The sequence below is a fragment of the Schistocerca gregaria genome, unplaced genomic scaffold (genome assembly GCF_023897955.1).
Source record: "Schistocerca gregaria isolate iqSchGreg1 unplaced genomic scaffold, iqSchGreg1.2 ptg000496l, whole genome shotgun sequence".
Taxonomy (NCBI): domain Eukaryota; kingdom Metazoa; phylum Arthropoda; class Insecta; order Orthoptera; family Acrididae; genus Schistocerca; species Schistocerca gregaria.
Window position 1 is genome coordinate 270,955 of NW_026061901.1, and position 8,537 is coordinate 279,491.

Sequence of the window (8,537 nt, forward strand, 5' to 3'; positions counted from 1 at the left end):
CTCCGCATATCGCAGCACGCGACATAGCTTTTCAGACGATAAATGTAACCGTTTCAGAGAGAAAAGCCTCCAATGTGACGATCTGGCTCTAAGTCGACATGATAACAAATGACGAAAACAGACGGAATTCTCAGGTTTTTACTTCATATGAACACTTTTCACATTCTCCCGTGCAACGCGGCTGCTAGTCCTCCTCTCATGCAAAATCTTAAGGTCCTAGGTCATGTCCAAGCCACCAAAGCCAGCTAAAAAGTGAAAAATCGACCACTAAAACTTGAATTGTACTACTTCTTACTGACTATTGCTTCAACTTAGAAGCTTCTTCTGTGTTCTACTATGGTGCTTTTAGTGTCTCCGCATACCGCAGCACGCGACATAGCTTTGCAGACGATAAATACAACCGATTCAGTGAGAAGAGCGGCCAATGTGACGATCTGGCTTTAAGTCGATTGGATAACAAATGAGGAAAACGGACGGATTTCTCAGGTTTTTACTACATATGAATCCTTTTCACATTCTCCCGTGCAACGCGGCTGCTAGTCCTCCTTTCATGCAAAATCTTAAGGTTCCACCTCATGTCCAGTGCACCATAGCCGGCTAAAAATCAATAATCGATAACCAAAACTTGAATTGTACTGCTTCATACTGGCTATTGCTTCAACTTAGAAGCTTCTTCTGTGTTCTACTATGGTGCTTTTAGTGTCTCCGCATACCGCTGCACGCGACATAGCTTTGCAGACGATAAATGTAACCGTCTCAGAGAGAAAAGCGACCAATGTGACGATTTGGCTTTAAGTCGATTCAATAACAAATGACGAAAACGGACGGATTTCTCAGGTTTTTACTACATATGAAAACTTTTCACATTCTCCCGTGCAACGCGGCTGCTAGTCCTAGTCTCATGCAAAATCTTAAGGTCCTAGGTCATGTCCAAGCCACCAAAGCCGGCTAAAAAGTGAATAATCGACAACTAAAACTTGAATTGTACTACTTCTTACTGACTATTACTTCAACTTAGAAGCTTCTTTTGTGTTCTACTATGGTGCTATTAGTGTCTCCGCATACCGCAGCGAGCGACATAGTTTTGCAGACGATAAATGTAACCGTTTCAGACAGAAGAGCGGCCAATGTGACGATCTGGCTTTAAGTCGATTCGATAACAAATGACGAAAACGGACGGATTTCTCAGGTTTTTACTACATATGAACACTTTTCACATTCTCCCGTGCAACGCGGCTGCAAGTCCTCCTCTCATGCAAAATCTTAAGGTCCTAGGTCACGTCCAAGCCACCAAAGCAGGCTAAAACGTGAATAATCGATACCTAAAACTTGAATTGTTCTACTTCTTACTGGCTATTGCTTCAACTTAGAAGCTTCTTCTGTGTTCTACTACGGTGCTTTTAGTGTCTCCGCATACCGCAGCACGCGAAATAGCTTTGCAGACGATAAATGTAACCGTCTCAGAGAGAAAAGCGGCCAAAGTGACGATCAGGCTTTAAGTCGATTCGATAACAAATGACGAAAACGGACGGATTTCTCAGATTTTTACTACATATGAACACATTTCACATTCTCCCGTGCAACGCGGCTGCTAGTCCTCATTTCATGCAAAATCTTAAGTTCCTAGGTCATGTCCAAGCCAGCAAAGCCGGCTAAAAAGTGAATAATCGACAACTAAAACTTGAATTTTACTACTTATTACTGACTATTGCTTCAACTTAGAAGCTTCTTCTGTGTTCTACTATGGTGCTTTTAGTGTCTCCGCATACCGCAGCACGCGACATAGCTTTGCAGACGATAAATGTAACCGTTTCAGACAGAAAAGCGGCCAATGGGACGACCTGGCTTTAAGTCGATTCGGTAACAAATGACGAAAACGGACGGATTTCTCAGGTTTTTACTACATATGAACACATTTCACATTCTCCCGTGCAACGCGGCTGTAGTCCTCCTTTCATGCAAAATCGTAAGGTCCTAGGTCATGTCCAAGCCACCAAAGCCAGCTAAAAAGTGAATAATCGACAACTAAAACTTGAAATGTACTACTTCTTACTGGCTTTGCTTCAACTTAGAAGCTTCTTCTGTGTTCTACTATGGTGCTTTTAGTGTCTCCGCATACCGCAGTACGCGACATAGCTTTGCAGACGATAAATGTAACCGTCTCAGAGAGAAAAGCGGCCAATGTGACGATCTGGCTTTAAGTCGATTCGATAACAAATTACGAACCCGAACGGATTTCTTAGGTTTTTAGTACATATGAACACTTTTCTCATTCTCCCGTGCACCGCGGCTGCTAGTCCTCCTTTCATTCAAAATATTAAGGTCCTAGGTCATGTCCAAGCCACCAAAGGCGGCTAAAATGTGAATAATCGACAACTAAAACTTGAATTGTACTACTTCTTACTGGCTATTGCTTCAACTTAGAAGCTTCTTCTGTGTTCTACTACGGTGCTTTTAGTGTCTCCGCATACCGCAGCACGCGAAATAGCTTTGCAGACGATAAATGTAACCGTCTCAGAGAGAAAAGCGGCCAATGTGACGATCTTTCTTTAAGTCGATTTGATAACAAATGACGAAAACGGACGGATTTCTCAGATTTTTACTACATATGAACACATTTCACATTCTCCCGTGCAACGCGGCTGCTAGTCCTCCTTTCATTCAAAATCTTAAGTTCCTAGGTCATGTCCAAGCCACCAAAGCCGGCTAAAAAGTGAATAATCGACAACTAAAACTTGAATTGTACTACTTCTTACTGGCTATTGCTTCAGCTTAGAAGCATCTTCTGTGTTCTACTATGGTGCTTTTAGTGTCTCCGCATACCGCAGCACGCGACATAGCTTTGCAGACGATAAATGTAACCGTCTCAGAGAGAAAAGCGGCCAATGTGACGATCTGGCTTTAAGTCGATTCGATAACAAATGAGGAAAACGGACGGATTTCTCAGGTTTTTACTACATATGAACACTTTTCACATTCTCCCGTGCAACGCGGCTGCAAGTCCTCCTTTCATGCAAAATCTGAAGCTCCTATGTCATGTCCAAGCCACCAAAGCCAGCTAAAAAGTGAATAATCGACAACTAAGACTTGAATTGTACTACTTCTTACTGGATATTGCTTCAACTTAGAAGCTTCTTCTGTGTACTACTATGGTGCTTTTAGTGTCTCCGCATACCGCAGCACGCGACATAGCTTTTCAGACGATAAATGTAACCGTTTCAGAGAGAAAAGCCTCCAATGTGACGATCTGGCTCTAAGTCGACATGATAACAAATGACGAAAACAGACGGAATTCTCAGGTTTTTACTTCATATGAACACTTTTCACATTCTCCCGTGCAACGCGGCTGCTAGTCCTCCTCTCACGCAAAATCTTAAGGTCCTAGGTCATGTCCAAGCCACCAAAGCCGGCTAAAAAGTGAATAATCGACAACTAAAACTTGAATTGTACTACTTCTTACTGGCTGTTACTTCAACTTAGAAGCTTCTTCTGTGTTCTACTATGGTGCTTTTAGTGTCTCCGCATACCGCAGCACGCGACATAGCTTTGCAGACGATAAATACAACCGATTCAGTGAGAAGAGCGGCCAATGTGACGATCTGGCTTTAAGTCGATTGGATAACAAATGAGGAAAACGGACGGATTTCTCAGGTTTTTACTACATATGAATCCTTTTCACATTCTCCCGTGCAACGCGGCTGCTAGTCCTCCTTTCATGCAAAATCTTAAGGTTCCACCTCATGTCCAGTGCACCATAGCCGGCTAAAAATCAATAATCGATAACCAAAACTTGAATTGTACTGCTTCTTACTGGCTATTGCTTCAACTTAGAAGCTTCTTCTGTGTTCTACTATCGTGCTTTTAGTGTCTCCGCATACCGCTGCACGCGACATAGCTTTGCAGACGATAAATGTAACCGCCTCAGAGAGAAAAGCGACCAATGTGACGATTTGGCTTTAAGTCGATTCAATAACAAATGACGAAAACGGACGGATTTCTCAGGTTTTTACTACATATGAAAACTTTTCACATTCTCCCGTGCAACGCGGCTGCTAGTCTTAGTCTCATGCAAAATCTTAAGGTCCTAGGTCATGTCCAAGCCACCAAAGCCGGCTAAAAAGTGAATAATCGACAACTAAAACTTGAATTGTACTACTTCTTACTGACTATTACTTCAACTTAGAAGCTTCTTCAGTGTTCTACTATGGTGCTATTAGTGTCTCCGCATACCGCAGCGAGCGACATAGTTTTGCAGACGATAAATGTAACCGTTTCAGACAGAAGAGCGGCCAATGTGACGATCTGGCTTTAAGTCGATTCGATTACAAATGACGAAAACGGACGGATTTCTCAGGTTTTTACTACATATGAACACTTTTCACATTCTCCCGTGCAACGCGGCTGCAAGTCCTCCTCTCATGCAAAATCTTAAGGTCCTAGGTCACGTCCAAGCCACCAAAGCAGGCTAAAACGTGAATAATCGATACCTAAAACTTGAATTGTTCTACTTCTTACTGGCTATTGCTTCAACTTAGAAGCTTCTTCTGTGTTCTACTACGGTGCTTTTAGTGTCTCCGCATACCGCAGCACGCGAAATAGCTTTGCAGACGATAAATGTAACCGTCTCAGAGAGAAAAGCGGCCAATGTGACGATCTTTCTTTAAGTCGATTCGATAACAAATGACGAAAACGGACGGATTTTTCAGATTTTTACTACATATGAACACATTTCACATTCTCCCGTGCAACGCGGCTGCTAGTCCTCATTTCATGCAAAATCTTAAGTGCCTAGGTCATGTCCAAGCCAGCAAAGCCGGCTAAAAAGTGAATAATCTACAACTAAAACTTGAATTTTACTACTTATTACTGACTATTGCTTCAACTTAGAAGCTTCTTCTGTGTTCTACTATGGTGCTTTTAGTGTCTCCGCATACCGCAGTACGCGACATAGCTTTGCAGACCATAAATGTAATCGTCTCAGAGAGAAAAGCGACCAATGTGACGATTTGGCTTTAAGTCGATTCGATAACAAATGAAGAAAACGGACGGATTTCTCAGGATTTTACTACATATGAAAACTTTTCACATTCTCCCGTGCAACGCGGCTGCTAGTCCTCCTTTCATGCAAAATCTTAAGGTCCTAGGTCATGTCCAAGCCACCAAAGCCGGCTAAAAAGTGAATAATCGACAACTAAAACTTGAATTGTACTACTTCTTACTGACTATTGCTTCAACTTAGAAGCTTCTTCTGTGTTCTACGATGGTGCTTTTAGTGTCTCCGCATACCGCAGCACGCGACATAGCTTTGCAGACGATAAATGTAACCGATTCAGTGAGAAGAGCGGCCAATGTGACGATCTGGCTTTAAGTCGATTGGATAACAAATGAGGAAAACGGACGGATTTCTCAGGTTTTTACTACATATGAATCCTTTTCACATTCTCCCGTGCAACGCGGCTGCTAGTCCTCCTTTCATGCAAAATCTTAAGGTTCCACCTCATGTCCAGTGCACCATAGCCGGCTAAAAATCAATAATCGATAACCAAAACTTGAATTGTACTGCTTCTTACTGGCTATTGCTTCAACTTAGAAGCTTCTTCTGTGTTCTACTATGGTGCTATTAGTGTCTCCGCATACCGCAGCGAGCGACATAGTTTTGAAGACGATAAATGCAACCGTTTCAGACAGAAGAGCGGCCAATGTGACGATCTGGCTTTAAGTCGATTCGATAACAAATGACGAACACGGACGGATTTCTCAGGATTTTAGTACATATGAACACTTTTCACATTCTCCCGTGCAACGCGGCTGCTAGTCCTCCTTTCATGCAAATTATTTAGGTCCTACGTCATGTCCAAGCCACCAAAGCCGGCTAAAAAGTGAATAATCGACAACTAAAACTTGAATTGTACTACTTCTTACTGGCTATTGCTTCAACTTAGAAGCATCTTCTGTGTTCTACTATGGTGCTTTTAGTGTCTCCGCATACCGCAGCACGCGACATAGCTTTGCAGACGATAAATGTAACCGTCTCAGAGAAAAAAGCGGCCAATGTGACGATCTGGCATTAAGTTGATTCGATATCAAATGACGAAAACGGACGGATTTCTCAGGTTTTTACTACATATGAACACTTTTCACATTCTACCGTGCACCGCGGCTGCTAGTCCTCCTTTCATTCAAAATATTAAGGTCCTAGGTCATGTCCAAGCCACCAAAGGCGGCTAAAATGTGAATAATCGACAACTAAAACTTGAATTGTACTACTTCTTACTGTTTATTGCTTCAACTTAGAAGCTTCTTCTGTGTTCTACTATGGTGCTTCTAGTGTCTCCGCATACCGCAGCATGCGACATAGCTTTGCAGACGATAAATGTAACCGATTCAGAGAGAAGAGCGGCCAATGTGACGATCTCTCTTTAAGTAGATTCGATAACAAGTGACGAAAACGGACGGATTTCTCAGGTTTTTACTACATATGAACCCTTTTCACATTCTCCCGTGCAACGCAGCTGCTAGTCCTAGTTCCATGCAAAATCTTAAGGTTACACCTCATGTCCAAGGCACCAAAGCCGGCTAAAAATCAATAATCGATAACCAAAACTTGAATTGCACTGCTTCTTATGGCTATTGCTTCAACTTAGAAGCTTCTTCTGTGTTCTACCATGGTGCTTTTTGTGTCTCCGCATACCGCAGCACGCGACATAGCTTTGCAGACGATAAATACAACCGATTCAGTGAGAAGAGCGGCCAATGTGACGATCTGGCTTTAAGTCGATTCGATAACAAATGACGAAAACGGACGGATTTCTCAGGTTTTTACTACATTTGAACACTTTTCACATTCTCCCGTGCAACGCGGCTGCTAGTCCTCCTTTCATGCAAATTATTTAGGTCCTACGTCATGTCCAAGCCACCAAAGCCGGCTAAAAAGTGAATAATCGACAACTAAAACTTGAATTGTACTACTTCTTACTGGCTATTGCTTCAACTTAGAAGCATCTTCTGTGTTCTACTATGGTGCTTTTAGTGTCTCCGCATACCGCAGCACGCGACATAGCTTTGCAGACGATAAATGTAACCGTCTCAGAGAAAAAAGCGGCCAATGTGACGATCTGGTCTTAAGTCGATTCGATAACAAATGACGAAAACGGACGTATTTCTCAGGTTTTTACTACATATGAACCCTTTTCACATTCTCCCGTGCAACGCGGCTGCTAGTCCTCCTTTCATGCGAAATCTTAATGTACTAGGTCATGTCCAAGCCAATAAAGCCAGCTAAAAAGTGAATAATCGACAACTAAAACTGGAATTGTACTACTTCTTACTGACTATTGCTTCAACTTAGGAGCTTCTTCTGTGTTCTATTATGGTGCTTTTAGTGTCTCCGCATACCGCAGCACGTGACATAGCTTTGCAGACGATAAATGTAACTGTTTCGGAAAGAAAAGCGGCCAATGTGGCGATCTGGCTTTAAGTCGATTCGATAACAAATTACGAAACCGGACGGATTTCTTAGGTTTTTAGTACGTATGAACACTTTTCTCATTCTCCCGTGCACCGCGGCTGCCAGTCCTCCTTTCATTCAAAATATTATGGTCCTAGGTCATGTCCAAGCCACCAAAGGCGGCTAAAATGTGAATAATCGACAACTAAAACTTGAATTGTACTACATCTTACTGGCTATTGCTTCAACTTAGAAGCTTCTTCTGTGTTCTACTATGGTGCTTTTAGTGTCTCCGCATACCGCAGCACGCGACATAGCTTTGCAGACGATAAATGTAACCGACTCAGAGAGAAGAGCGGCCAATGTGACGATCTCTCTTTAAGTAGATTCGATAACAAATGACGAAAACGGACGGATTTCTCAGGTTTTTACTACATATGAACACTTTTCACATTCTACCGTGCAACGCAGCTGCTAGTCCTCCATTCATGCAAAATCTTAAGGTCCCACCTCGTGTCCAAGGCACCAAAGCCGTCTAAAAATCAATAATCGATAACCAAAACTTGAATTGTACTACTTCTTACTGGTTATTGCTTCAACTTAGAAGCTTCTTCTGTGTTCTACTATGGTGCTTTTAGTGTCTCCGCATGCCGCAGCACGCGACATAGCTTTGCAGACGATAAATGTAACCGTCTCAGAGAGAAAAGCGGCCAATGTGACGATCTGGCTTTAAGTCGATTCGATAACAAATGACGAAAACGGACGTATTTCTCAGGTTTTTACTACATATGGACCCTTTTCACATTCTCCCGTGCAACGCGGCTGCTAGTCCTCCTTTCATGCAAAATCTGAAGGTACTAGGTCATGTCCAAGCCAATAAAGCCGGCTAAAAGTGAATAATCGACAACTAAAACTTGAATTGTACTACTTCTTACTGGCTATTGCTTCGACTTAGAAGCTTCTTCTGTGTTCTAGTATGGTGCTTTTAGTGTCTCCGCATACCGCAGCACGCGACATAGCTATGCAGACGATAAATGTAACCGTCTCAGAGAGAAAAGCGGCCAATGTGACGATCTGGCTTGAAGTCGAT